Raw genomic sequence first — 26,514 nt, 5'->3', positions numbered from 1 at the left:
AGGCTAAATTATTAATGAAATCTTCTAAAAACCTGTACCTACTTACCAGGACAAGATCACCCAATCAGAAATGAATGAAGCCAGGCTCGGCCTAGAGGGCCACAGCAAGACAAGGATATGACTGTTTTATTGAGAGGAAACAGATGTTATATATCTTCATGAGAAACATAAGTTAGTGGCAATTTCCAGGATCAATACAGTTGTAGTTTCCAGGATAATATGAAAATTGCAAGTCATACAGGGAAAACAAGAGTAATGTCTAAGAACAATTTTCTTAAGCTTACATACTTCATTCATTACTAAGAAATCATATAGAGAAATACAGATTAGCCTTAATGCATCCCTGCCTGATTGAGCGCATCAGTTAATCAGGAAGTGGAAGGTACATTGTGTCACAGGAGCCAGGGGCTTTAGCCTGAATATCCTATGGCAAATCGCTCAAGGCACGTAGGTCAGGCCAACTGCATGGTGCCCTGCAGAGACTTTTACCTGTTAAAATTCTGACATTTACCACCAAGGTCTGACATTATTCTGACATTCCCATCTTTCATGTCCTAAAACAACAGCCAATTAAGTGTTATGGAGAGCATTTAGAGCTTTTTCCATCTAAAGTCTTGATACTGTCAACTTCTTCCAAAAGTCAACAATGCCATATGCATTAGTGCAAAAAAATAACTTTTGAAGTAACATTTTTATATTCCAACATCCTTTACTGATGCTGTGATTAAATTATCTAAGTAAAAGCTACTCCAGTAATGAAATTATTTTGTTGTTACCCCTAGTCCAGTGTCTATATTTTTGGGATGTCAGGAGAGAAACACAAGTTAGGCACCAAAGAAAAAAAAGTGGAAGCACTGTTTATTTTTTTTCTTTTGGTTTGTCACGGTCTTGTATTCAGCTAGGTCTCTTATGCAGCCTAGGCCAACTTGCTCAGAGACATTGCCAAATCAGTGAAAGTCTTCTTCCCACATCAACCATGAGTCAACATAATCTTTTTCAGGCAGAAATCAGAAATTGTGATCTAAGAACACACTCAACTGAGGTTTATTCAGATGACACTAGGAGTTGTCATGTTGACATCTGATGGTAATTAGGAGACAGAGACAATAATATATGAGAAGGTCTTAAAATCCAAAGCCAATGTAGCAATCACATAAATCACTTAAGCAGCAAAGACACAAATACCGTAGCAACAACTGGAAAAACCAGTATGCAAGGAAATGGGAAGATGCAAACATCTAAGATAAAGAAGAAAATAATAATACCCTCTCCATAGCAACTTCCCCCCACAACAAAACCTTCAGGAAATGATAACATAAGAAATTTTATGAAGACAAATTAGTGAAGGTCCAACATTTTTAAGGACATGAATATAACAAGGTAAGCATTATAGATTACAGAAAATCAGTACACAGATTCACATATTGAGGTCTATACAGGTCACAAAGTTACAACAATCAAAAATATGCAAAATATTTTTGAAAGAATGAAATGGTTAGTGAGAAAAAGCCAAGAAATAAGGCAGCAGTCAACTTTAAAGACCAAAGAAAACATAGGAAAAGTGTGATCATGGCCAGTGTTACCCCACTCCCTATAATTCTATTTATATAAAAATTAAATAAACACAGACTTTCCAACTTTCACAAAATTACCGCAATGTGACCCTTCAACTTTTGTTTGTGACCCTCAAGCTACTGATATTTCCTCCAAAACCATAAGCACCATGCTCTACATTTCTCTACACAGTGGAAGTGAGCTATTGCTATGGACCAATAGTTCTTTGTAATTCCCTTTGATTCCGGTAAATACAGTGCCACTGATGCTCAATCAAAAAATAACATAAAATAATTTATAGCCAGCCGTTGGTGTCCCACTCCTTTAATCCCAGAATTCAGGAGGCAGAGGCAGGTAGATCTCTGGGAGTTTGAGGCCAGTCTTGTTTACAGAGTGGGGTGCCAGAATATGCTCCAAAGCTACACACAGAAACACTATCTTGGAAAAAATTAATGAAATATATGAAGTTTTGCGTGGTGGCGGTGGTGCACGTGTTTGATCCCAGCACTCAGGAGGCAGGGTCAGGTGGATCTCTGTAAGTTTGAGACCCGTGGTTCTAGAAGAGCTAGTTCCAGGACAGCCTCCAAAGCAACAGAGAACCCCTGTCTTGAAAATCCAATACAAAAAAAGAAAGAAAAAGAAAAAGAATTTAAAAGACATCTAGACAAATGGAATTAAATTGAAAACCATAATATTGACACACATACTTATGTGTGTCAATGAAGCTAAAGTTATGCAATGGAAAAAATAAAACATCTTCATCAAATTTCATTGGCATAACTGGATGCTGATGTGTATAAGACTCTAACTAGGTCCATGTCTATTGCTATGTACACAACTTAACTACAAAGGGATCAAAGACCTCAACATAAATCCAGCCATACTGAACTTATTAGAAGGGGAAGTGGGAAGTAGCCTTGAAAAATTTGCACAGTATTAGACTGCTTCCTGAACATAACACCAGCAGCACAGACACTGAGTTTGACAAATAATTAATATGACCTCCTGAAACTGGAAGCTTCCGTAAGGCAAAAGACAGAGTCAGCAAGGCAAAATGGCAGCACACAGAATGGGAAATGATATTTACTGACTGCATGTTTGCCAGAGGGCTGATTTTCAAAATATAGAAGTAATTAAAGAAGTTCGTCACCAAAATGTCAAAAAATCTAATTAAAAAGTTCGGTATAGAATTAAATAAGTAATACTCAATAGAGAAATCTAAAATGGCAGAAAAAAATTAAGAAAGTGCTCAATAGTTGTAAAGGGCCGTGGACACAAAACTATTCGGCTTAAAGCCCACCTTTGTAAGCCTTTTAATGACCTTTAAGTTTGCAACTTAAAGTCAGCTCTGTGAGCCTCCTGTAACCTGTAATTAGATGGTTTGGCTAATTGCTTCTGTTCCGAGAAAGGGCCTGGGGCTTTCCTGTTCGTTGTTCCGGGGAATACCACAAGATGTTCCAGCTGATAAGAAGAATGCTCCTGCCCCAACATACACCAGATGTTCCTTCCTGTTATTTCCCTGCTTACCCAATTTCCTTGTTGCAGGGCTATATAAGCCCAGTCTGAACCCCAATAAATCGAGGCCTTGACAATGCACAGATGGACTCTGGTCCCCTCTTTTGTGCTGCTTGGCCTCCTTCCTTCTCTCACCTATGACTCTTTCAGGCAGTCCCCCTCCAGAACCCTGAATGACTGACCCGCAGGATGGGTCAAATAGCCTTACACAGCAGGAAAATGCAAATCAAAAAAAATGCTGAGATACCATATTGCTCTTGTCAGAATGGCTAAAATCAAGAACACCAATGACAGTTTATGATGGTGATGATGTGGAAAAAGGAGAAAACTCCTCCAGCGCTGGTGGAAGTGTAAAGTCACACAGCCACTTTGGAAATAAGTACTGTGGTTCCTCAGGAAAATGGAAATCAGAGTCCTACAAGAACAAGCATTTCCACATGTAGGCATATAGCCAAAAGAAACACATTCATACAAAAAGGAGATCTGTTCTTATGTACATACCAAGATTATTTGTAATAACCAGAAAGTGGAATCAACCTAGATGACCCTAAACTGAATAATGGATAAACTAAATATGATACATTTACCCAATGGAGTAGAACTCAACAGAAAAAGTAATGGAATCTTAAAATTAACAGTGAAATGGATGGAAGTAGAAGAAAGAATTCTGAGTGAGGCAACCCAGTTTAAAATAAGAAAACAAGGTATGTATTCAGTTGTGTATGGATTTTAGACATGGAACAAAGGATTACCAGCTTACAATCCACACAGCCTGAGAATCTTGAAAACAGGGAGAATTCTAAGAGAGATATACATGGGCCCCCAGAGAAGGGGAACGTGACATGGACTCCTGAGCTAATTGGGAGCACGGGGCGAGGAGAAAGGGAGTTAGGAGAATGAGAAGGGGAGAAGAGGAGGGGAGAGGAGGAATTGAGGAAGCAGAAAGGAGTCAGGGGGAAGAATAGAGGAGAGCAAGAAAAGAGAATCCATAATAGACACAGCAATTATAGGTGTGAAGAGAAACTGGCCCTATGGAAATGTCCAGTGATCTAAAAGATGACAACAACTAACAGTATAAGCAACAGACAAGAGTTTACCTTAAATGCCCTTCTCTGATAATGTGATCGATGACTACATTATTTGCCATCCTAAAGCCTTCATCCAGTAGCTGATGGAAACAGAAGCAGACACCTAGAGCTAAACGCTGAGCCACACTCCTGGAAACTAGTTTCAGATACAGGGGAGTGATGACCAAAGGGGTCTATACAAGACTGGACAAATCCACAGAAACAGCTGACCTGAACAAGGGGGAGCTCATGGACCAGAGATAGATAGCTGGGAAATCAGCATTGGACTGATCCAGGCCCCCTGAACATGGGGGTAACTTAGGAGGCCAGGGCAATCTATGGGGCCTGTTGTAGTGGATTAGAATTTCTCCATAGTATACAAATGGGCTTTGGGAGTCCATTCCACATAAAGCAACACTCTCTCATCTTAGAGACTCTGGTCTAGTTCTAGGCCATGCTCCAAATGATATGGCAGATTTTGGAAATCACTCATGGAGGCCTCACATTCCATGGGGAGCAGAATGGCAATGAAATAGGGGGACAGTGAGGGGCAGGGGAAGACAGGGGAAGAAATTGAGATTGTCATGTAAAACAAGTTAGTTTCTAATTAAATTAAAAATGGAAGAAATGCTCCCCATTTCCATGGCCTATGGAATATAACACGGATTCTACCCACTCTACCTGCACAGCACCATGCACACTTGAGGAATCTCTGCACATCAGAAACTCCTTTTCTCCCCTGGAACTAAACTTCACTAAATCACATTATTTTGGTTAGTTGCACCAACAAATTACAAGCATTATAATCATGTATACATGAAAGATGATCCACATCACCAGTTTTCTAAAAGTTCCTAAACCATTTGCAATATTTTCAATAAAATCATGAAAAGGAATACAATATCTAGAACTTCCAGAAAGCAGACCTTCAGTTTTCTTAACTGTCTTCCCACTGCTAGAAAAAGCACTGCCCACATGTGAAACTGGACAGTGAAACTGCAAGAATTTTACCTCTCCAGGCTAGGGATGCAGAATTTCCTTTTACCCAGTAAATCCATACTGGGAGCCCTGCAAGACAAAGGACATTGCCCAGCTCAACATATGTACCAACAGAACTACACACTGGCTCATGTTCTGCCCAACTTCCAACAGAACTGAAAGCTTACTGGGTGGTGGGGTGGTGGCACATGCCTTTAATAACTGCACCAGGGAGGCTGATGCAGTAAGATCTCTGTGAGTTCAAGACCAGATTGCTCTATATGGTGAGTCCCAGTAGGACATGACTGTTAAACAGTGAAACCCTTTCAGGAAAACAAGCAGGCAATAAATAACTAAGCAAATAAATGAAATGATACCTCTCCAGACCTGCTACAATCACCATACATCCACTATGGTATAGTTCTTGGTCTTTCTTACAACTCACTTCAGTAAAGGCAGTAGAAAACATGGCAAGAACCCACAAATTACCTGACACTAGTACTCCTGACTGCTAACACCTGCCCCCCAAGAAAACCCACATTGGTTAAGGCCAACATTGTAGGACTCATATTACCAGTTTCCTTACTGGGTGATCAGAGATGAAATGACTTAGACAGCACAGTCCTTCCAGCTCTGCCCTTAGAGCAGAGTATACAGAGCCCTAGTCTAAAAAGTTTGTATTTTAGTAGCAACTCCTCCTCTCTCATATAGTACAACCTGTTCCTCACCCAAAGCACAGGGTTCTTTATTTGCACATTCCATTACATACTTAATGTCCTGTGCAAGCAACCCATTGCCTCAGAGCTGGAAAACCCTGAGAGCAAACCCAGGTAGCATCCACACAGTAACTGTTGTTTCTGTGTAACTGAGTTAAAGAAAAGCAGGCCACAGAATAGAAAACAATGGAGTATTATTGATAGTGCTTGGAGGTCAAAAACAGAAGGTGAACATCATGCATGCCAAATGTCAAAAATTATTTTGAAAACGTGAAATAGGTTATATGACCATGCATTCCACAGAAGAGAGACTAGTATTAGAACAGATGAAAAGTTTCTCATACCTTTCTTATAAAGATGAACACCATAAATAAGAAAGATTCCAGACCTTAGAAGTGGATACTAGTAGTTAAGCAAAATACAATCACACAGCCAGGATATTCCTTAAGTAAATTCTTAAGTACAGCATTGACCGGAAACAATGGGTCATTCTTCAGGGACAGTGTCCTGAGGTGAAGGTAATGGGGATATGAAAGATAGAACAAGTAGAACATAACAAAGATAAATGGTAGGTTTGTGAGTTAATGCAGATGATATGCCCCAGACTAACTAAGCTTCTTGACAAGCAAAGAATCCTGTACACCACATAAATTGAGTGGGAGGTTGGAAGCATATGGTAAAATCATATAAATTCATCAAAATATCATATAATTGGAGAAATACAGGTAGAGACTAGTCAAACAATTCCACACAACAGAAACAATGTATCTAAAGAACATTACTGACTTAAGACACAGTGGCCTTAGGACAGAAAACAACAGCTCCATATGCCAGGAAGAATTTGGTTCTCTGGATTTGAAGAGACCCTTCTAAAAGTTCCTGGCCCCAGACCATTAACAGCTCTCTAAAACATATTGCAGTTTTAGAAAGGAGCTCTGTTTATTGTGAAAACATCAGGCCACAATGAAAGCTCTCAAGCCCAAACCCCAAGCTGTTCCTGACTCCGCCCAGACTGAGGGCTTAAATGATAGCCTTGCTTGGTGAGGTGAGTTCTTAACACAAGTGTGTTTTATTTACAAATAATTCTTACCTGGTGTCATATTACCCACCTGACAAAACTGTGTTTATTCTGAAGAAAAGAAAAACCTAGAATGTTCTGACATAAGGATTTAAGTTATTTTGTGTCCCTGTAATGCCTCCTTGTCCAGCTTGTTAGATGCCTGTTCTTCGATATGGTGATGGGCCTGGTGTCTGATGGTAAATCAGGGGTAGATACTTTGCAATGGTTTGGAGCCAAATGTCTGCACAATGCTGATGAACAAATGTGTATCCTAGCATCCAAACAAGGCTGGTTAGAATGTACTTACCTTTGGTTGTTTCACAGGCAGTCCTCCCACAGCTCAATTCGATTTTGGGAGACATTCTATTTCCTAAGCATTGGTAAATCCTTTATATCAACAATTCTACTCTCCTAATTATGGAGTAATAGAAGACTGCTACCTAACACATGAGTTGCCTCTGGACAACATGCACAAAATTAACGATGAATGGAGATTGCATGTAAATGTTAAATGCAGAGTGTTGAATGTCAAGAAAATACTGGAAAAACTAGGCATCTCTGAGATAGGCAAGCTGCTTTCCATATATTCTACAAGAATCTTTTAGTTGTGCCAGGCGTTGGTGGCAAACACCATTAATCCCAGCACTTGGGAGGCAGAGACAGGTGGATCTCTGTGAGTTCAAGACCAGGCTGGTCAACAGAGTGAGTGCCAGGATGGGCTCCACAGCTACACACAGAAACCTCCAAAAATCCAAAAAAGAAGAAAACAGCCTCTTTAAGTTGACTAGAATCCTGCTCATATCCATCTCCCTGCTCATAATACTCTGATCAAATTAAGCCTGCAGAGCAAAATTAGTGAGAGACCTCCCCGGAGGTCAAACAATTTACATGGGCCACATGGGATTTCCCAAGACAGGGTATCTGGCCTCACTCTCCCCACAGATACAAGGAGGACACAACACACTGTCTGCCACACCTCAGCATCTGACCCTCCCCATCTGCAGACAGCATCCCCTAGCTCACCATTTTGTGGTTTTCCAGATCACTGAAGCTCTCCTCTCAGCTCCCTGCAGCAGCAACTGCACCACAGCAAACAAAACCGCTGTCTCCTCTTCAAAGTCAAGCCTGGTGAGCAGAAGAGCCCTGAACCTCTTCTGACTGGCACGTCTCCTGGAGGGCCTGAGTGGATAGTGAGTCTTGAGTGACAAGAACACCTCCCATAAGGTTAGAGTATGCTTAAAGACACAGTATTGTGGTTCCTGGCCATGCCTCCCACACAAGAAAAACCCCTTCTCTAGATCTGCAACAATATTCATTTCAATAGCACTGGCCCCAGGCTAATTTGCAGACCCTAAAACCTTCCTGGTCTCCATAGGAACTTTCCGTTGTCCTTCAGGATATAATTCAAAAGTTTCTACACACCAAAGAACATCCCTGAGGATGCAGCAAACCAAACGGTACCAAATCAAAATGAATTAGGAAAAGCTCACGTAGCAGACACAGCACGTAGATGGAACAGATGGCTCCACAGCCTCCCTTTCCTCATTACACTGCCCTCTCCCTCTCTTGCCCTCCCTCCCGTCCCTGCCCTGTTTTCCACCGCTGTAAAAAACTCACAAGTAGGAGTCCTAAGGATTCTAACATCTTAGGAAGGAAGCCTAGCGGCAGGAGGATGGAAGCATGGTTGATTGGGAGTGCAGGGCACACTAGGAAATGCAGTCCTGAGCCAGCTCTCTTCAGGGAGCTGGAAAACTTCTCTAGGAACCTCTGGCTCCCCAGGCTGCCTTTGCAAGTGAATGAGCTAGTGAATCAGTGAATCAGTGATTGAGAGAGCTTAATTAAGGAGTGAACTGAATGCAGGCAGCAGCCAGGTGGGGAGCAGTCAAGTCAGTGATGCACTTTAGGAAGTGGGAGGTGTCAAGCAGGGTGGGGAAAGTGTTGTGATGGGGGTAGGGGGTGTTCATTCTTGAGCTCGCCAACACCTGCATGCTCCCTCCCACCCAGGAATCCACAAATGAAAAATAGAACAAACGAATGAATGGATAAATTAATTAATTAACAGATGAATGGATGTACGGGGCATTATGGCATGCACCACCACACTCTGGCAATCACTAATTCATTAAAGGAAAAACTTTTAATTTGCCTGGCTTGCATTTTCAGAAGTTTTATATTAAGTATCTTCATGTTGCAACATGGTAAAATGCAGGCAGAAAGGGTGGTATAGAAGGAGCTGGGCATTACACATCTTGACGACTGGCAATGGGAAGTTGTCTGGGACACTGTTCATGGCTTCAGCATATATAAGATCTCAGTATACACACGCCCAGTGACACACTTCCTTCAACAAGTCCATACCTACAGCAACAAACCATCCTCATAACAGTGCCATTCCCTATGAGCTTATGGGGGGCAATTACTAGCTCAGGCACTATGCATTAAGGTTCACAAGGAAGTATGATATGACCTTTTGTGTGAGTAAAGAGCACATCCTACTAAGAAAGACTAAATTTTAAGTTTGTTTTCAACCAGAATTTATTAGACTATGAAATTTTTGCTGGGGCACACATAAGGCCCTATGATTAATTATATGAAGTATTCAGCTTTCATTTCAAACAATTTGGGAATAATTAACACAGTGTTCATTATCCTCAAATTGGACAGAAAGGCTAGCGAGGAATTTCTTTAACACCAGTTTTATATTTTGAGAAGCTTGTTTTAACAACTTTGCTTACAATGACTTGTACATATTAAACTTTTACTTTTCCTCCATTTTCATGTGCCTAAAGTTAAGCCATACCATCATTAATTCCAAGGCATTGTACTATATTTTTGTTATTAATGTTCAAACATATTTGTGCACCAGAACCCTGATTGTAATGTGCATAGTAAAAATAGCTTAGTCAGTACCACTACTATACCCAAAACTGTCTCAGAAAAGCAGAACCCGGTGACAAAATTCTCTTGACTAGCAGACACAGTCCTAGAACCCCACAACACCAGTGGCTTTACATTCCATCTTTGAAGTATATTATGTTTTTTAGAGACAAAACAAAACCTGCCTCAACATACCTTTCCAGATTTCTAGTTTTGGTACCGTATATTTAATCCAATGAAAAACATCTGTTAGTCTCATGAATTAGTTTATATTATTAATGGCAATGGTGTTTGATGAAGTACTGTCTGTTTTAATAAATATTTTTGTTTGAATGTAATCTTTATCAGTTTTTATGGTTACTGGGTTTCCCCCATCCTCCACATCCCACCCCCTGCCATGGAAATAAAAGCAAAGCCTATTCCCTGATGGAACACATATCTTAGTTTTTATTCTGTGCTCAAAGTATCTCTAAAGCATACATATTGCTTAAAGTCAGCAATTTCTTTTTGATCTAATAACTCTCAATGCTGTTTTTCCTTTTCAGTAGCATTTTAAAAATGTAAAGTTAATGATGTATTATTTAATCTATCTCTTGCAGACTTTATTACCTCTTTCTGATTATTAAGTGTATTTTAAGGAGCCTCATTAAATGTTAATATAAGTAATCTTAATCTATCAAGAAAAATCAAAAGTCACATATCGGGGTAAGAAAATGGATGATTACAGAACCAGTTGATCAGCCACCAGTGAAAACTACCTCTTACATTCCTCCATCTGAAAAACAGGAAGACCCTCTTTCAGCCCCACCTTACTATGTCCGGTTTCCAATCTCTTCACAGTTCTCCAAACCTCTTTGGTATTTTTGGTCAGTTAATGGCTAGCTCTGCTCTCTGATGCCCATTCATCTTTATGATCAAAATATTATCAAAATGCCACAAAAAATCCAAAACGAACAAGAATGAACAATCAATCAATGGTCATTAATATCCCTCAATATTAATGATCTTAACTCCTATAAAAAGACACTGATTAGCAGAATCCATCCTTCTGCTGAATACAAGAAACATGCTTCAACTTCAAAGAGAGACAGTATCTCAAAGTAAACAGTTGGGAAAAGTTTTTCCAATAAAATGGACTCACAAGTTACCTCCCCCGATTACTCCTAAAAGATAACCTCCCCAAAATATCACATTTGTTGGTCTTAAAAAGACCAGATGGGAGGCCTAGAGGAACTTAGCCTGAATATAGTTTGGTGACTTTTCTCTGGTCTGTTACCTCCACACGGCAGTGACTCAGCAAGACCTGATGTAAGACAGCTACATACCAGATTGATGGAATATTATCGGCCCTTACTCCCCAAGTCACCATACCCCATCCTAAGATTCCAATCCCCCACCTCAACCATATATAAGTTCCTGAATGTTGGAATAAGTCAAGATACAGCTTCAACAAGTCCCTACTCAGTGTATGTTTCTGCTCCCTCCCTGACCCCCTGATAACTCTGAAGTGTGAGGTTGTGAGTCATCTAAAACTCACCATCCTGCTCAGCCCCAGGAAGAGACCTGCTGGACTGGCCCTTTTCCTGCTCTATGAGCCCAAACCCATCACACATTGCCTAGAGCCACCCAGCTAGGACTCATATTAGCAGCTTCCCTACTGAGTGATGAGAGATCAAATGACTCAGACAGCACATTTCTTCCAGGTCTGTTCTTCCAGCAAGTACACAGAGCCATATTCTAGAAAGTTTGTATTTTAGTAGACATTCCTCCTCTCTCTTAGAGCACATCCTGTTCCTAATGCAAAGCACAGGGTCTTTTTTGTGCACAGTCCATTACACACTCAATGTCCTTGCAGCAAACCCATTGCCTCTGAGCTGGAAAACCATGCAATGAAACACAGGTCACATTCACATAGTAACTGTGGTTACTGTGTGGAAGAAAAACAGGACACGAATTAGAAAATAGTAGGTTAATGACAGGTCTTGCAGGTAAAAAAAGAAAAGGTGAATATGATGCACTTGTAATCTAAAATTTATTTTGAAAATTTGAAACTGGCTTTATGGCCATGTGCTTCAGAGACTAGTATTAGAGCACATTAAAGATTTCTCATACATTTTTTAAAAATACGAACACCACCATAAACCAGAAAAATACCAGTCCTTAGAAGTGGAAACTAGCAGTTAAGTAAAATACAATCACACAGCCAGGATATTCCTAGAATAATTCTCAAATACCCCATTGCCCTGAAAAAAACAGGTCATTATTCAGAGACAGGGTCCTGATTTGAAGGTTGTAAGGAATTTGAAAGATAGAAAATGTAGAAGGTAGAAAAGATAAATGCTTTGTTGGCTAGGTATTGCAGAGGAAATGTACCCAGCTAACTAAGCTTCTTAAGAAGAGTAGCTTCCTCCTGGGCAGTGGTGGCCAACACCTTTAAACCCACCACTCAGGATTCTTACTCAGGAAGATCTCTGTGAGTTCGAGACCAGCATGGTCTAGAATACCTACATTCAGGACAGCCTCCAAGGCCATAGAGACAACTGGTCTCGAACCACACCCCCTGAAAAAAAAAGGATAGCATATTGCATACTACTTAAATGGGGTGGGAGGATAGAATGAAATGGGACAATACATATAATGGGAAAAAATCAGAAGGATAACACTCAAAAAGTGCCACACAAGGAAAAAAGGGTATCTCAAGAACATTACTGACAATAGACATGGTGGCCTTAGGACAGACACCAATAGCTCCATATGTTGGGTTCTCAGGATTTGAAGCAAACCTTCCAAAAATCCCTGGCCTCAGACCATTACCTGCTCTTCCAAACATATTGTTCATTTTAGAGAAAGAGCTCTGTTTTATTGTCAATACATCAAGCCCTTGAAGTAAGCTCTCAAATCATAGGCAAACGAGCCATGTTTGATGCCAAAAAAAAAAAAAACTTTGAGTATGGATTTACTCCTTTCCCAGATGTAAGCAGCAATTTTCTGAGGATTACAAGGACAGAATTTTGAACCTCATATAGAGTAAGGCATAGTGCAGAAGTCTTCAGACTCAAGTTTTTACCTTATTAAAACAGAATCTTAGTCGAGTCTAAGAAGGAACTGACCTATGACCTATCACAAATGATAATGATAGGGAAAACATGAAAACACAGATACGCAAAGAAATAAAGAGGGAAGACTCTAAGATCAAGGGGAGAAAAGTAAACTTGGTTTCCCAAAGAAACTAACAAATTCCCAAATAATTCATTTGACAGAGGGCTGATTTCCAAAATACACAAAGAACTCAAGAAGCTCGTCACCAAAATACCAAAAAATCCAATTAAAAATTGGGGTACAGAATTAAAAAGTGATTTGTCAATAGGGAAATCTAAATGGCTGAAAGACACTTGAGAAAGTGCTCAATATACTTAGACAGAGAAATGCAAATCAAAACAATTCTGAGGTAGTATATTGCACCTGTCATAACAACTAAATTCAAAAATACCAGTGACATTTTATGCTAGAGAGGATGTGGAGAAAGGGGAACACTCCTCCACTGCTGGTAGAAGTGCAAACAGCCACTTAGTAAATCAGTATGGAAGTCCATCAGTAATATGGGGATCAGTCTACCACAAGATCCAGCAATTCCACTTGTTGGCCAAAAGATGAACATTCAAACAAGAAAGATATCTTTTCAACTACATTTGTAGCAGCATTATTTGTAATGGCTAGAACCTGGAAGCAACCTAGATGACCATAAACTGAATAATGGATAGAGAAAATATGGCACATTTACACCATAGAGTACTTACTCATTGGAAAAAAACAATGGAATAATAAAATGTGCAAGCAAATGGAAATAAGTAGAACAAACCTTCCTGAGTAAGTTAACCCAGTCCCAAAAAGCAAACCTGGTATGTAGTCACTTTTATATGGGTTTTGACATGGAACAAAGGATTTCCAGCCGATAATTCACAGCAAAAGAGAGAAGATAGGACACAAGGAGACTAAGAGAGATATAGATGATCACCCAGAAAAGGGGAAAGAGACATGATCTCCTGAGATAATTGGGAGTATGGTGAGAGGGGAGAGGGAGTTAGGAGACTAAGAAGGGGAGAAGAGAAGGGGAGAGGACTTGATGGAGCAGGAAGACTGAGCCAGTGAAAGAATAGAGGAGATCAGCAAAAGAGAAACCATAATAGATGGATCCATTATAGGTTTAAAGAGAAATCTGGTACTAGGTAAATATCCAGAAATGTGCAAGGATGACACCAACTAACAGTACATGCAATAGTGAAGCGGTCACCTTAAATGCTCAACTCTGATAATGAGATCATTAACTACCACATGTGATATCCTAGGGCCTTCATGCTGTAGCTGAGGGAAGCAGAAGCAGACACTTACAGTTAAACAATGAGCCAAACTCCTGGAATTTATTTTCAGATAGGTAGGAGTGGTGAGCAATTGGGTCAAGACCAGGCTGGAGAAACTCACAGAAACAGCTCACCTGAAAAAGCAGGAACTCATGGACCACAGACTGATAGCTGGGAAACCAGCAGAGGACTGATCCAGGCCCCCTGAAAATGAGTGTCAGTTAGGAGGCCTGGGCAATTTATGGGGCCTACGGCAGTGAATTAGAATTTATCCCTATTGTACAATTGGACTTTGGTAGCTCATTGCACATTAAGCAATACCCTCTCAGTCTAGAGACACAGGGCATGGCCTGGGCCATGATGCAAGTGAAATGAAAGACTTGAAAATCACTCATGGAGGCCTCACCTTACCTGAGGAGCAGAAAGGGGATTAAAGAGGGGTCACGTAGGGGCAGGTCAGGTGGGGAGGGAGAGGGAACTGTAATTGACATGCTTGTTTCTAGTATACATTAAAAAAGAAAGAAATGCTTCCTGAACCAAAAAAAAAGAAAAGTGATTTTAAATTTAATTTAATTTAATTTCATGGATTATGACAAGTCACATGGACTCTGTCCAATCTACCTGCACAGAAGCATGCACACTTGAGAAATATCTACACATCAGAAACTCTTCTTCTCCCCTGGAACTAAGCTTCAGTGAATCACATCATTGTGGTTAGTTGCACCACCAAGCTACAAGCATTTTAATCATGTATTTGTGAAAGATGATCCACATGACCAGTTTTCTACAAGTTCCTAAACTATTTGCAATATTTATAATACAAACCTGAAAATAGAATGCAATATTCAGAACTTATAGAAACCAGACATTCAATTTTCTAATCTATCTTCCTACTGCAACAAAAGCAGTAGCCACATGTGAACACTTGGCACTGATACTGCAAGAAATATATCCTCCCATGCCAGGGATGCAAAGTCTCCCATTACCCAGTAAATCCATAATGAGAGGCACAGAGGAAAAAGTCTACTTCCCTTGTCACCACATGTATCAACAGAACTACAATCTTGCTCATGTTCCATTCAGGTCCCAACAGAATTAAAAGCTCACTGGGTGGTGGTGGCACATATCTTTAATATCAGCACTTGGGAGGCAGAGGCAGTAAAATCTCTGTGAGTTCATAACAAACTGGTTGACAGTGTGAATCCCAATACAGCCATGACTGTTACACAGGAAATCCTGTCTTGTAAAACTAGCAGTCAATAACTAACTAACTAAATTAAATGATAGCTCAACAGACCTGCTCTGAACACCATATACTCACCATTGTATAGCTTGCAGTCTTTCATAATACATTTCAGCAAAGTCAGAAGAAACCATGGCAAGATTCCAAAAATTACTTGAACCTAGTATTCCTAAAAGCTAACTCCCCCCCCAAAAAAACCCACATTGTCTAGGGCCACTCTATGACTCAGACAGCACAGTCTTTCTAGTTCATATTTACACACTAACTGTGGTTACTGTGAAACTGAGTTACAGAAAAACATACCACAGATTAGAAAACAGTGGGATATTCATTGGCCTTGGATGCCGAAAAGACAATGTGAACATGATGCAATTATAATCTCACAAATTATTTTGAAACATTGAAACAGGCTTTATGGCCATGTGCTCCAGAGACTAGAGACATGTATTAGAGCACATTGAAGATTTCTCATACCATTTCTCTAAAGATAAACACAATAAACCAAAAAAATATCATAACTTAGAATAGGATACTAGCAGTTAAGTAAAATAAAACCACACAGACAGAATATTCTTTAAATAATTTCTTATGTAAATCATTGACCTGAAGCAACAGGTCATTCTTCAGGGACAGAGTCCTGAGATGAAGGTCACAGGGGATATGATAAATAGGACAAGTAGAAGGTAGAAAAGATAAATGCTAGTTAATGTAGAGCATATGCCACAGACTGACTAAGCTTCTTGAGAAGAATAGCATCCTGTACCCTACATAAATGGGTGGGAGGATATAAGACTATGGGAGAACCATATGAAGTTGTAAAAAACTATCATTTAATGGGAGAAATTCAGGAGAGACTTGTCAAAAAATGTCACACAGGGAAACACAATATCTCAAGAACATTACTGACTTAAGTCACAGTGGCATTAGGACAGACAATAGCTCCCCATATGGTGGAAAGCATTTTGTTATCAGCATTTGAAACAACCCTTCAAAAAGTTCATGGCCCCAGACCATTATCAGCTCTCCCAAACATATTGCAGATTTTAGAGAATGAGCTCAGTTTTACTGTCAATACATCAGGCCCCAATGAATACTCCCAAGCCCTACACCTCAGGCTGTAATTAAGTCCTCTCTGCCTGAGGACTGAAAGAAAGCCTTGGTTGATGACATGAGTTCTTAACACAACTGTGTTTTATTTCATATAATTGTCACCTGCTGTCACATTGGCCATAAGCCAAAACATTTTTTTTCTCAAGAAAAAAAAGTTTTCATGACACCAGGATTTAAGGTTTTTTGTGACCCTGTAATGCTTCCTTATCCAGCTTATTTGAGGCCTGTTCTTTGATATGGGATGGGCCTGGTGGTTTGTAGTAAATCAGGGGTAGATTCTTTGTAATGGTTTGGAGCCAAATGTCTGTACAATCCTGAGGAACAAATGTGTATCCTAGCATCCAAACAAGGCTGGTTAGCTTATACTTATCTTTGAATGTTTCAGAGGCAGTCCTCCCTCAGCTCAATTCTATTTTTGGAGACATTCTATTTCCTAAGCATTGCTAAAACCTATACCCAGCTCCCTGCTCACAATGCTCTGATCAAATTAAGCCAGCAATGCAAAGTTAATGAGAGACCTTCACCTATGTCAAATTATTTACATGGGCCTAAGGGGATTTCCCAAGACAGGGAATCTAGCCTCACTCTCCCCACAGATACAGTTAGGACTCACCAGTCTGTCTGCCACACCTCCCCATCTGCAGAGAGCATCCCCTAGCTCACCATTTTGTGGTTTTCCAGATCACTGAAGCTCTCAGCTCAGCTCCTGTAGCAGCAACTGCACCACAGCAAACAAAACCGCTGTCTCCTCTTCAAAGTCAAGCCTGGTGAGCAGAAGAGCCCTGAACCTCTTCTGACTGGCAGGTCTCCTGGAGGGCCTGATTGGATAGTGAGGCTTGAGTGACAAGAGCACCTCCCATAGGGTTAGAGTGTGCTTAAAGACACAGTATTGTGGTTCCCGGCCATGCCTCCCACACAAGAAAAATCCTTTCTCTAGATCTGCAACAGTATTCATTTCAATAGCACTGGCCCCAGGCTAATTTGCAGACCCTGAAACCTTCCTGGTATCCATAGGAACTTCCCGTTGTCCTCCAGGATATAATTCAAAAGTTTCTACACACCAAAGAACCTCCCTGATGATGCAGCAAACCAAATGGTCCCAAATCAAAATGAATTAGGAAAAGCTCACGTGGGAGACACAGCACGGGGATGGAGCAGATCGCTCCACAGCCTCCCTTTCCTCATTACACTGCCCCCTCCCTCCCCTGCCCTCCCTTCATCCCCTGCCCTCCATCCCCTCCCTCCCGTGTCTTCTACCCCCTTAAAAACTCACAAAATCCTACCTGTGTCCTAGGTCTTCTAAAATCCCGGGAAGGAAGTCCAGACGCGGGCTGGCAGAAGAGTGGTTGCTTGGGAGCGCAGGGCACACTGGGAAATGTAGTCCTGGGCGAGCTCTCTGCAGGGTGCAGGAAAACTTCTCTAAGAACTGCTGGCTCACCTGGCTAGATTTGCAAGTGAATGAACAAGTGAATCAGTGACTCAGTGACTCAGATAAATGAGCCATCCAGGGAACTGAGATGCAGGCAGCAGCCAGGTGACAGCAGTCAAGTCAGTGATGCACTTTAGGAAGGGCGAGCTGGGGAGCAGGGTGGGGCAAGAATGGCGATGGGGGAAGGGGGTGTTCATTCTCGTGCTCTCCAGCACCTGCATTCTCGCTCCCGCCCGGGAGTCCATAAATGAAAAATCGAACAAAGAAATGAATGAATGAATAAGTTAATAAATGGATGAATGGATGGATCGGGTGCTGCGGTGGTGGCGGTGGCAGTGGGCGGGCACTGGGGGGAGCCAGAATGGAGGCCGGGAGGGAGCCCCTCACAAGCAAGCAGATGGGCTCTGGGCTCTGGGGACGTTGGGGGTGGGGCTAATGAGTTAAATATCTGTTATTATATGTTACATAAAATAAAGAAAGGCTATACTTGAATACTAGGTTTTCTATTAATAACACATGATGAGCAGCAAGTTCACACGCCTATGTATAATATGATCTTGTATAATGGAAACTTGTCATGATTTCTCAAATTTCCTCTCTAAAGGGTAATGAATCATGTATTGACCATGTTTTGGTTTGTATAGCTGTGAAGAGACACCATTTAGATGTCTAATATTTTATTTTACTTTTTGTAACAGGTTCCCTATGGCTTTGGAGGCTGTCCTGGAACTAGCTCTTGTAGACCAGACTGGTCTCAGAGTTTGAGACCAGTCTGCATCCTGGGTGCTGGATTAAAGGCATGCACCACTACACTCTGGCTGTGGCTAATTTTTTAAAGGAAATACATTTAATTTGATGGCTTACATTTTTAGAGGTTATATTAAGTATCTTCATGTAGCAATATGGTAGAATTCAGGCAGAGATGGTGCTATACATGGAGCTGGGCATTACACATCTTGACCACTGGCAATTGGAAGTCATCTGGGACACTGTTCATGGCTTCAGCATATATAAGATCTCAGTATGCACACCCCCAGTGACATTCTTGCTTCAACAAGTCCATACTTACAGCAACAAACCAACCTCATAACAGTGCCATTCCCTGTGAGCACATTGGGGGCAATTACATTCAGACTAGCACAGGTTCTATGCATTAAGGTTAACAATGAAGTATGATTTGTCCTTTTGTGTGAGTAAACAATGAACCCATCCTACTGAGGAAGACTAAATTTTAAGTTTGTTTTCACCCCAGAATTTATTAGACTATGAATTTTTTGCTGGGGCACACCTAAGGCCCCAGGATAAATTACATGAAGTATTCAGCATTCATTTCACACAATATGGGAATAACTAACACATTGTTTATTATGATCAGATTGGACAGAGAGGCTAGTGAGGAAATTGTTAACACCAGTTATAATTTTTGTGACACCTGTTTTAAAAACTTTGCTTCCAATGACTTGCACATGTTAAACTATTATTTTTCCTGGTTTTTCATGTGCCTAATAATAAGCCATACCATCATTAATTCTAAGGAATTCTACTATATTTTTGATATTAGTGGTCAAACATATATGTGAATCAGAGCACTGATTGAAAGAGCATAGTAAATAAATGTCTTTTAGATATGTAAATATAGCTTAGTCAGTACTACTACTACATCCAAAACTGTCCCAAAAACAGAAAACCAAGTGAGACACATACTCTTGAATAGCAGATAGAGTCCTAAAAGCCCAGGACAACAGTGATCTTTTCATTCCTTTTTTGGAGATTATTATGTTTTTGAAAGACAAAATCTGCCTCAACACACCTTTGCAGATTTCTAGTTTGGTAAATTATATGTAATCCAGTGAAAGACATCTGTTAGTCTCATGAATTCCTTTAGATTGAATGTCAATGTTGTTTGATGAACAACTTTGAGTTTTAAGAAATCTTCTTTTGTTTGAATATAACCTTTATCATTTTCAATGGTCACTGGGATCCCCTCCACCTCCCCACATGGAAACAAAAGCAAAAACTCTTCCCTGATGTAACACATATTTTGGTATTTATTCTGAGCTCAAGGTATCTCTAAAGCATATAGATTGGTTTATTTTAGCAGTTTCTTTTTTTATCTAATATCTCCTAATGCTGTTGTTTCTGGTTCAGTAGCAATTGAAAAATATAAATATATGATATAAAAATATAAATCTATGATTTAATTATATGATATAAATATGTGATATAAAAATATGAATCTATGATTTAATCTATCCCTGGAAGTCTTAATTACCCTTTTAGTTTACTCAGCATATCTTTTAAGGAACTTCATAAAGTGTTATTATAAGTAATCATTTTTTTTTGGTTTTTGAGGCAGGATTTCACTGTGGCTTTGGAGGCTCTTTTGCAAAGAGCTCCTGTAGACCATACTGGTCCCAGCACCTGGCATAAGTAATATTTCTTAAGAAAAAATCAGAAGTCAGAAAAGGCTGTAAGAATGTGAAAGAACAGAGAAGCAGTTGAGCAGCCATCAGTATGCCCTACCTCTTCCATTTCTCAATCTAAAACAGAGAAAGATCCTCTCTCAGCCCCTCCTTTCTAATTCCTGTCTCCAATCTTTCCACAGTTTTCCAAAACTCTATGGTATTTTTTGTCAGTTAACAGGTAGCTCTGGTCTCTGATATGACATAAGCTTTATTATAAACATATGACCAAAATATCACACAACCCCAGGAATTCTTATCTATCTCACACTTTTGCACTTCCATTCCTCACATGAAAGTCTCCATGACAGATGGCACATAAAATGGACACCTCAACATCCTGTGTTCTCAAATGCAACACAGCTTCATCTTCACTGCTTCATGCAATGAACTCTCACAGACTCTTCATTTGGGCTCTGACTGACCAAAACATAGATGTGTACAATAATGAAGAACTGACCACAGAATAAGAATCCATCATCTTTATATTTTCCATCTTTATTGTTTGCATAGTCACTTAAAAATTAGGTGAATCTGCTATGATTTTGTGGACCCTACAGAGCTTGGATCAAATGTGCCAGGTTTTGAAGAATGTTGCTCCTGACACAATAAATTACTTTGCCTACTCCTTCAGTAAGGTAAGGGGATTGCTGGATAGAGTTGTAACCATGGGCTACTTTCCTAGGCTTTAAATGAAGAGCAGAGCCCATTCTCTCTTTTTTTCTCCAAATTATAATAAGAGTATATTTTCCCTCCTCCCAACAGTGTATTTTTGAGGATAGTAGCAATCTCTTCGGTTTTTAAACCCAAGTTATTCTCCAGAACATTTCAAAAATTGTTTTGTTAATGATGTCTCAACAAAACCCCTTTCAATTTATAGTGTCATTAACTGACTAGTACAAAAAAATTATACACACTGTAATTTTAAAGGCCTTTTGGACTGTGTTTAGTAGTGTCCAGGCTGCTAGTGCATCTTGGGAGAGATCAAACATCACTGGGGAAGGGGAAAAGGAGTATGAGTTCCATTCCTGTGTTAATGCAACAAGAGGGAAAACAGCAAAGTTAATCCAACCAGCTTGTACTCAGCTGTGCTTTCTGCCAGCAGAAGATCCATGTAATGAGTTTTGAAGATTTGGAGTATTTGATCTTAGTGAAGGATTTGAGTTTCCCAGCTGATATCTCCCATTTGCTGGGCTCCCTTTACCTTTAAAAATACCAGTACACTTCCAATTGTCCATGTAATTCGCTTTCCACAACCTCATATAGCCGTCATCTCCTGCTAGCAGTGTTCCGGTTATGTTCCAACTCACCCTCCAGACCTGAGAGTTGTGATTATCAAACTGAGCCAAGATATGGATTTCAAATTTTGTGGGACCAGCAGAAGAAGTAAGTTCTTTCTTCACAGGTTTTAATATGAGAATTCTTACATCTTTGGTGGCTATTGCGGGTGTGGAAAGATCTCCCCAAATTCAGAGCAAAGGCAATATCATGAATAGGATCTGTGACTGTCATTAGAGTTTCTGCTTTTGCATATTTGCTGGTGTTTTCATTGTACTCAAAAATCTGAACCTTTGCCATTGCCTTTGGACTGCTGTCAGTACTTCCCACAGAGATCATGGGGGAGTGAGTGCGAGATATGGAAAGGTTTCAAGAAATACAGTTACAGCTCAGCTTACCTGAAATCTCGTGCTGTAGAAACCACTGGCTGAGATTCATAACATCTGGGGCCTCATATATTCTTACTATGCCATTTGCTGAACAGGTGGCTAACATCAGACCCATATGTTTGGGAGCAAATTTCACATCAGTAACAGATGTTCTACTGTCCAGTAGATTTGTCCTCTTCACCCAGTGACTCTGGCCTCGAAGTTTATCATTTGATTCTCCTACTATTTCTTCTCAAAGAGCTGCTGTACGGTCAATAGAACAGGAAGCCAAAATTCGTCCAAATTCAGGATGAGCCCATGTCACATGCAATACAGATCCACTATGTGTCTTCCAACTAGCAGTACGATGCCAATCTATGCTTTCACTTTTATTCCAGACCTTGATGCTCTGGTCACTGGAGCAGGTGGCCATCCTGTACCCGAGGAAGTCGAAAGACATGTCTTGCATGAGTAATTCGTGGTGCTCTGCGATGTTGTGCACCACAAACATGGCCGCCGCTGCTGATATGAAAGAGTCAACAATAAAAACCATTAACAGAGACAATATTATGTCTAAGACATCAGCACAATAATCTTAAACGCAGCCTTATTCACTTTTTGGAAACTGTAGAGATTAACAAAGATTTGGAGCCACAATATCACACAAATGAAATTTAGCTGAGTTTTTCATGAAATCTTCTAAGAACATGTGCTTACTTACCAGGCCAAAATCACCCAATACATTCAAAAAGGGAATGAAGCCAGATTTCTGAGGTTTCTTCGATGAAACCCATGTTCCTGGGGTCTGGATCAGTCCCATGCTGCTATGCCAGCTATCAGTCTGCGGAGCAAGAGTTCCCGATGTTCAGGTCATCTGTTTCTGTGGGTTTAACCAGCCTGGTCTGCCCCCCTTTGCTCATCACTCATCTTTCTCTGTAACTGGATTCCAGTTCAGTTCAGTGATTAGTTGTGGGTGTCTGCTTCTACTTCCATCAGCTGCTGGATGAGGGCTATTGGGTGGCATATAAGTCAGTCATCAATCTCATTATCAGGGGAGGGCATTTAACGTAGCCTCTCCTGTGTTGTTTGCATTGTTATTTCATGGCATCTTGTAGATCTCCAGACATTTCCTTAGTGACTGATTTCTCTTTAAACCTAAAATCCCCCCCTCTATTTTGATACCTCCTTTCTTGTTTTTTTCTATTATACCCCCGACTCAAACTCTCTGCTCCTTCGTGTCTTCCTCACCTCTCCTCTTATTAAAAAATCAGTAGTATCATATATATATATGATAAATGGGCTGAGAAAGTTATCAGAGAAAGATCACCATTCCCAATAAACACAAACAATATAAAATATCTTGTGGTGACTGTAACCAAACAAGAGAAAGACCTGTGTGACAAGGACTTTAATTCTTTAAGAAGGAAATTGAAGAAGATATCATAAAATTGAAAGATTTCCCATGCTCTTGCATAGATGGGATCAACATAATAAAATGACAATCTTCCCAAAAGCAATCTATAGATTCAATACAATCCCCATCAAAATCCCAGCACAATTCTTCACAGAACTTGAATGAACAGTACTCAATTATATGTGGATAAACCAAAAGATACAGGATAAGAAAAGCAATCCTGTACAATAAAGGAACTTCCATAGGCGTCCCCATTCCTGAATTCACACACAACAATAATGAAAACAGCTTGGTATTGGCACAAAAGCTGACAGGTAGACCAAAAGGATTTAATCAACAACACTGATATTAATATACACACCTATGAAAACCTTATTTTTCACAAAGAAGGAAAATTATAAAATGGAAAAAAGGTGGTATCTTCAACAAAGGGTGCTGGCATTACTGGAAACAGACATGTAGAAGACTGCAGATAGATCCATACACATTGCCATGCGCAGAACATAAATTCAAATTGATCAAGACCTCAACATGAAACCAGTCATATTGAACCACTTTGAAGAGAAGTTGGCAGTATACATGAATGAAATGGCAAAGGATACTACTTGCTGAACATAACACCATTAACACAGACATTTAGATTGAGAATTAATAAATGGGAACTCCTGATACTGAGAAGCTTCTGTAAGGGAAAGGATAGATTTAACCAGACATTAGGGCAGCCTACAGAATGGGAAAAGATATTCTGCAACCCAGCTTCTGACAGAGGCCTGATGGTCAAAAGCCACTTAAGGAATTGCTCAACATCCTTAGACATCTGGGCAATGAGGATCAGAACATCTCTGAGATACCATTTTGACTGCCAGAATGACTAAAATAAAAAATCCAATGGCTGCTTATACTGGAGAGGATGTGGAGAAAGTGAACACTCCTTCATTGCTGGTGGCATTGTAAACTTATACAGTGACTTGGAAATTAGTGAGGTAGTTTCTCACAAAAATGGGAAAGAGTCTGCCTGAAGATCCAGCAATTTCACTATTAGGCATAAAAGCAAATAATGTTTATTGATACCACAAGTACATCTGTTCATCTGTGTTCACAGCAGCACTATATGCAATAGTCAGAATCTGCAATACAAGCAAACGATGCCCTTCAGTCAAAGAATGGATAAAGAAAATGTCAAAAATATAAACAATATAGTATTACTCTGCATTAAAAAAGTAACAATTTGAAATTTGTAGGCAAGTGGAGGAAACTAGAAGAAAGCATGCTGAAGAGAGTTAACCCAGACACATAAAGAATAACGTGATATGTACTCCCTCATAAGTGGACATTCGATACAGTGCAAAGAAAAACTTGCCTACAGTCTATGACCCCAGAGAATCTAGGAATCAAGTAGGACTCTAAGAGAGACATACATTGATCCAATGAGAAGGGGAATGGAGAAGGTATCCTGAGTAAATTGGGAGCATGAGAGGAGGAGGAGGGGGGAGGGACCTAAGAGGAAAACGAGGGGAGAAGCGGAAGGGAAATGGGGAGGAGAATGTAAGTGGTCAGGCAGATCAAGTTGGAGCAAGGGCAGAGAATGAGAACAAGGAAAGTGATACCTTGATAGAGGAAGCCATTATGGGATTAAAAAGAAAATAGAAATAGGAAAATTCTGAGGAATCTATTAGGATGATTTCAACTAAGAATCTAAAAAGTAGGTTAGAAAGTATGTTAAATGGCATTTCCTTGTAATAAGATTGATGTCTCCCTTAAAGGCCAACATATCCCCTTCATCCAGTACCTGATGGAAGCAGAAGCAGAAAGTCACAGGTAAGCGCAGAGCCCAATGCCTTAATTCCATTTATGCAGAGAGAGGAGTGATGTGCAAAAGGGTGAAGACAGTGTTGGAGAAACACACAGAAACTGCTGACCTGAGCAAGTGAGAGCTCGCAGATTCCAGAGTGACAGTGGTGGAACTTATGCATAAGCCAAAGCAGGCCCCCCATATGGTATTCAGGTTGGGGAGATTTGCATCCTTTGGGGTCACTGGAAGTAGAACCAGAATTTACCTTTATTGCATGAAATGGCCTTTTCTAGCCCTTTCAATATACAGGGTTACTTTTTCAACCTAGATACTGGAGGGAGGGCTGTGGTTCTGCAAAAAATAATCCGAAAGACTTTGATGATGCCCCATTGAAGGCCTCACCTTCTCTGAAGAGTGAATGGGCGTGGGATGGGGAGATGGTGGGGGTATGGGTGGGAAAGGGAACAGGAATTGAAATGTAAAATATGAATTATTTCAATGTAAATTAAAAATATAAAAATAACATCATTGCTGCTGATATTTAATAGCAGAAAATGTATAAGATAAATCTGTTCAACTTAATATTTTCTAAACTTAAATAGAGAAACAAGAAGAATATAAGAACATTAAAAAGCAACAAAGTCATGTCTATATTGTATGTCATTTTGGAGAGATTATGCAACAATGTGAATGCCAATCTTTATCTGTTCATGTCCACGATGTAGCTGTCACTGTAATGTTCTCTTTTGATACTCAACTCTGAGTGCAAAATGATGGGCTTGCTCCATAATAAAACTTTATTGAAACCTGTAGATTTGGTATCCCAACAGTAGGTGAACTATGGGGTTCCGATGCCACAAATTAGAGCAGACCAATATTATCTTGATGATAAATAGAATGCCTCAGTCTTCTTTGGTCAAACCAGGCTAAGAAGAATGTCTGAGATCTCCTGGATGAGAAGAAAACAGAAGTACACTTGGATAGAGATTGAGGGTAGAGAGCATTCTATGAGAAAGCTCTATAAGCTCTAGGTTAAATCATGTGATTTGGGGGCCCAATAGACTGAAGATATATATTTGAGTCACAATGAATTGAGGAGGCAGATTGGAATCCACATATGTAGTTTTTCAATATATCCCACTCCCAAAGAGAGAGGTCTTGTGATCCAGAAGTCAGAGGAAATAAATCATCAGAATTACTATAGAAATTAGAAATGGTTCACGCCTGCATAGAATATAGGAATAGCTCACAGAATCCATTGTCAGATGGATCTCTTAAGTTTATTCAGCTGTT

The 26,514-nt window shown here is 40.1% G+C and overlaps 1 protein-coding gene and 1 pseudogene across 1 annotated transcript in view; one reads left to right on the top strand and one right to left on the bottom strand.

Annotated features, from left to right (window-relative positions):
* The window catches only part of LOC113838052 (zinc finger protein 431-like), a 120,972-nt gene that overhangs the window by 18,748 nt on the left and 75,710 nt on the right, over positions 1-26,514 (top strand). The gene's annotated exons all lie outside the window — the stretch shown is intronic.
* Positions 21,452-22,526, bottom strand: LOC118239774 (annotated as a pseudogene).

This window comes from Cricetulus griseus, unplaced genomic scaffold (assembly GCF_003668045.3).
Source record: "Cricetulus griseus strain 17A/GY unplaced genomic scaffold, alternate assembly CriGri-PICRH-1.0 unplaced_scaffold_1, whole genome shotgun sequence".
Lineage (NCBI taxonomy): Eukaryota > Metazoa > Chordata > Mammalia > Rodentia > Cricetidae > Cricetulus > Cricetulus griseus.
This window is presented reverse-complemented; position numbering and strand designations above follow the sequence as displayed.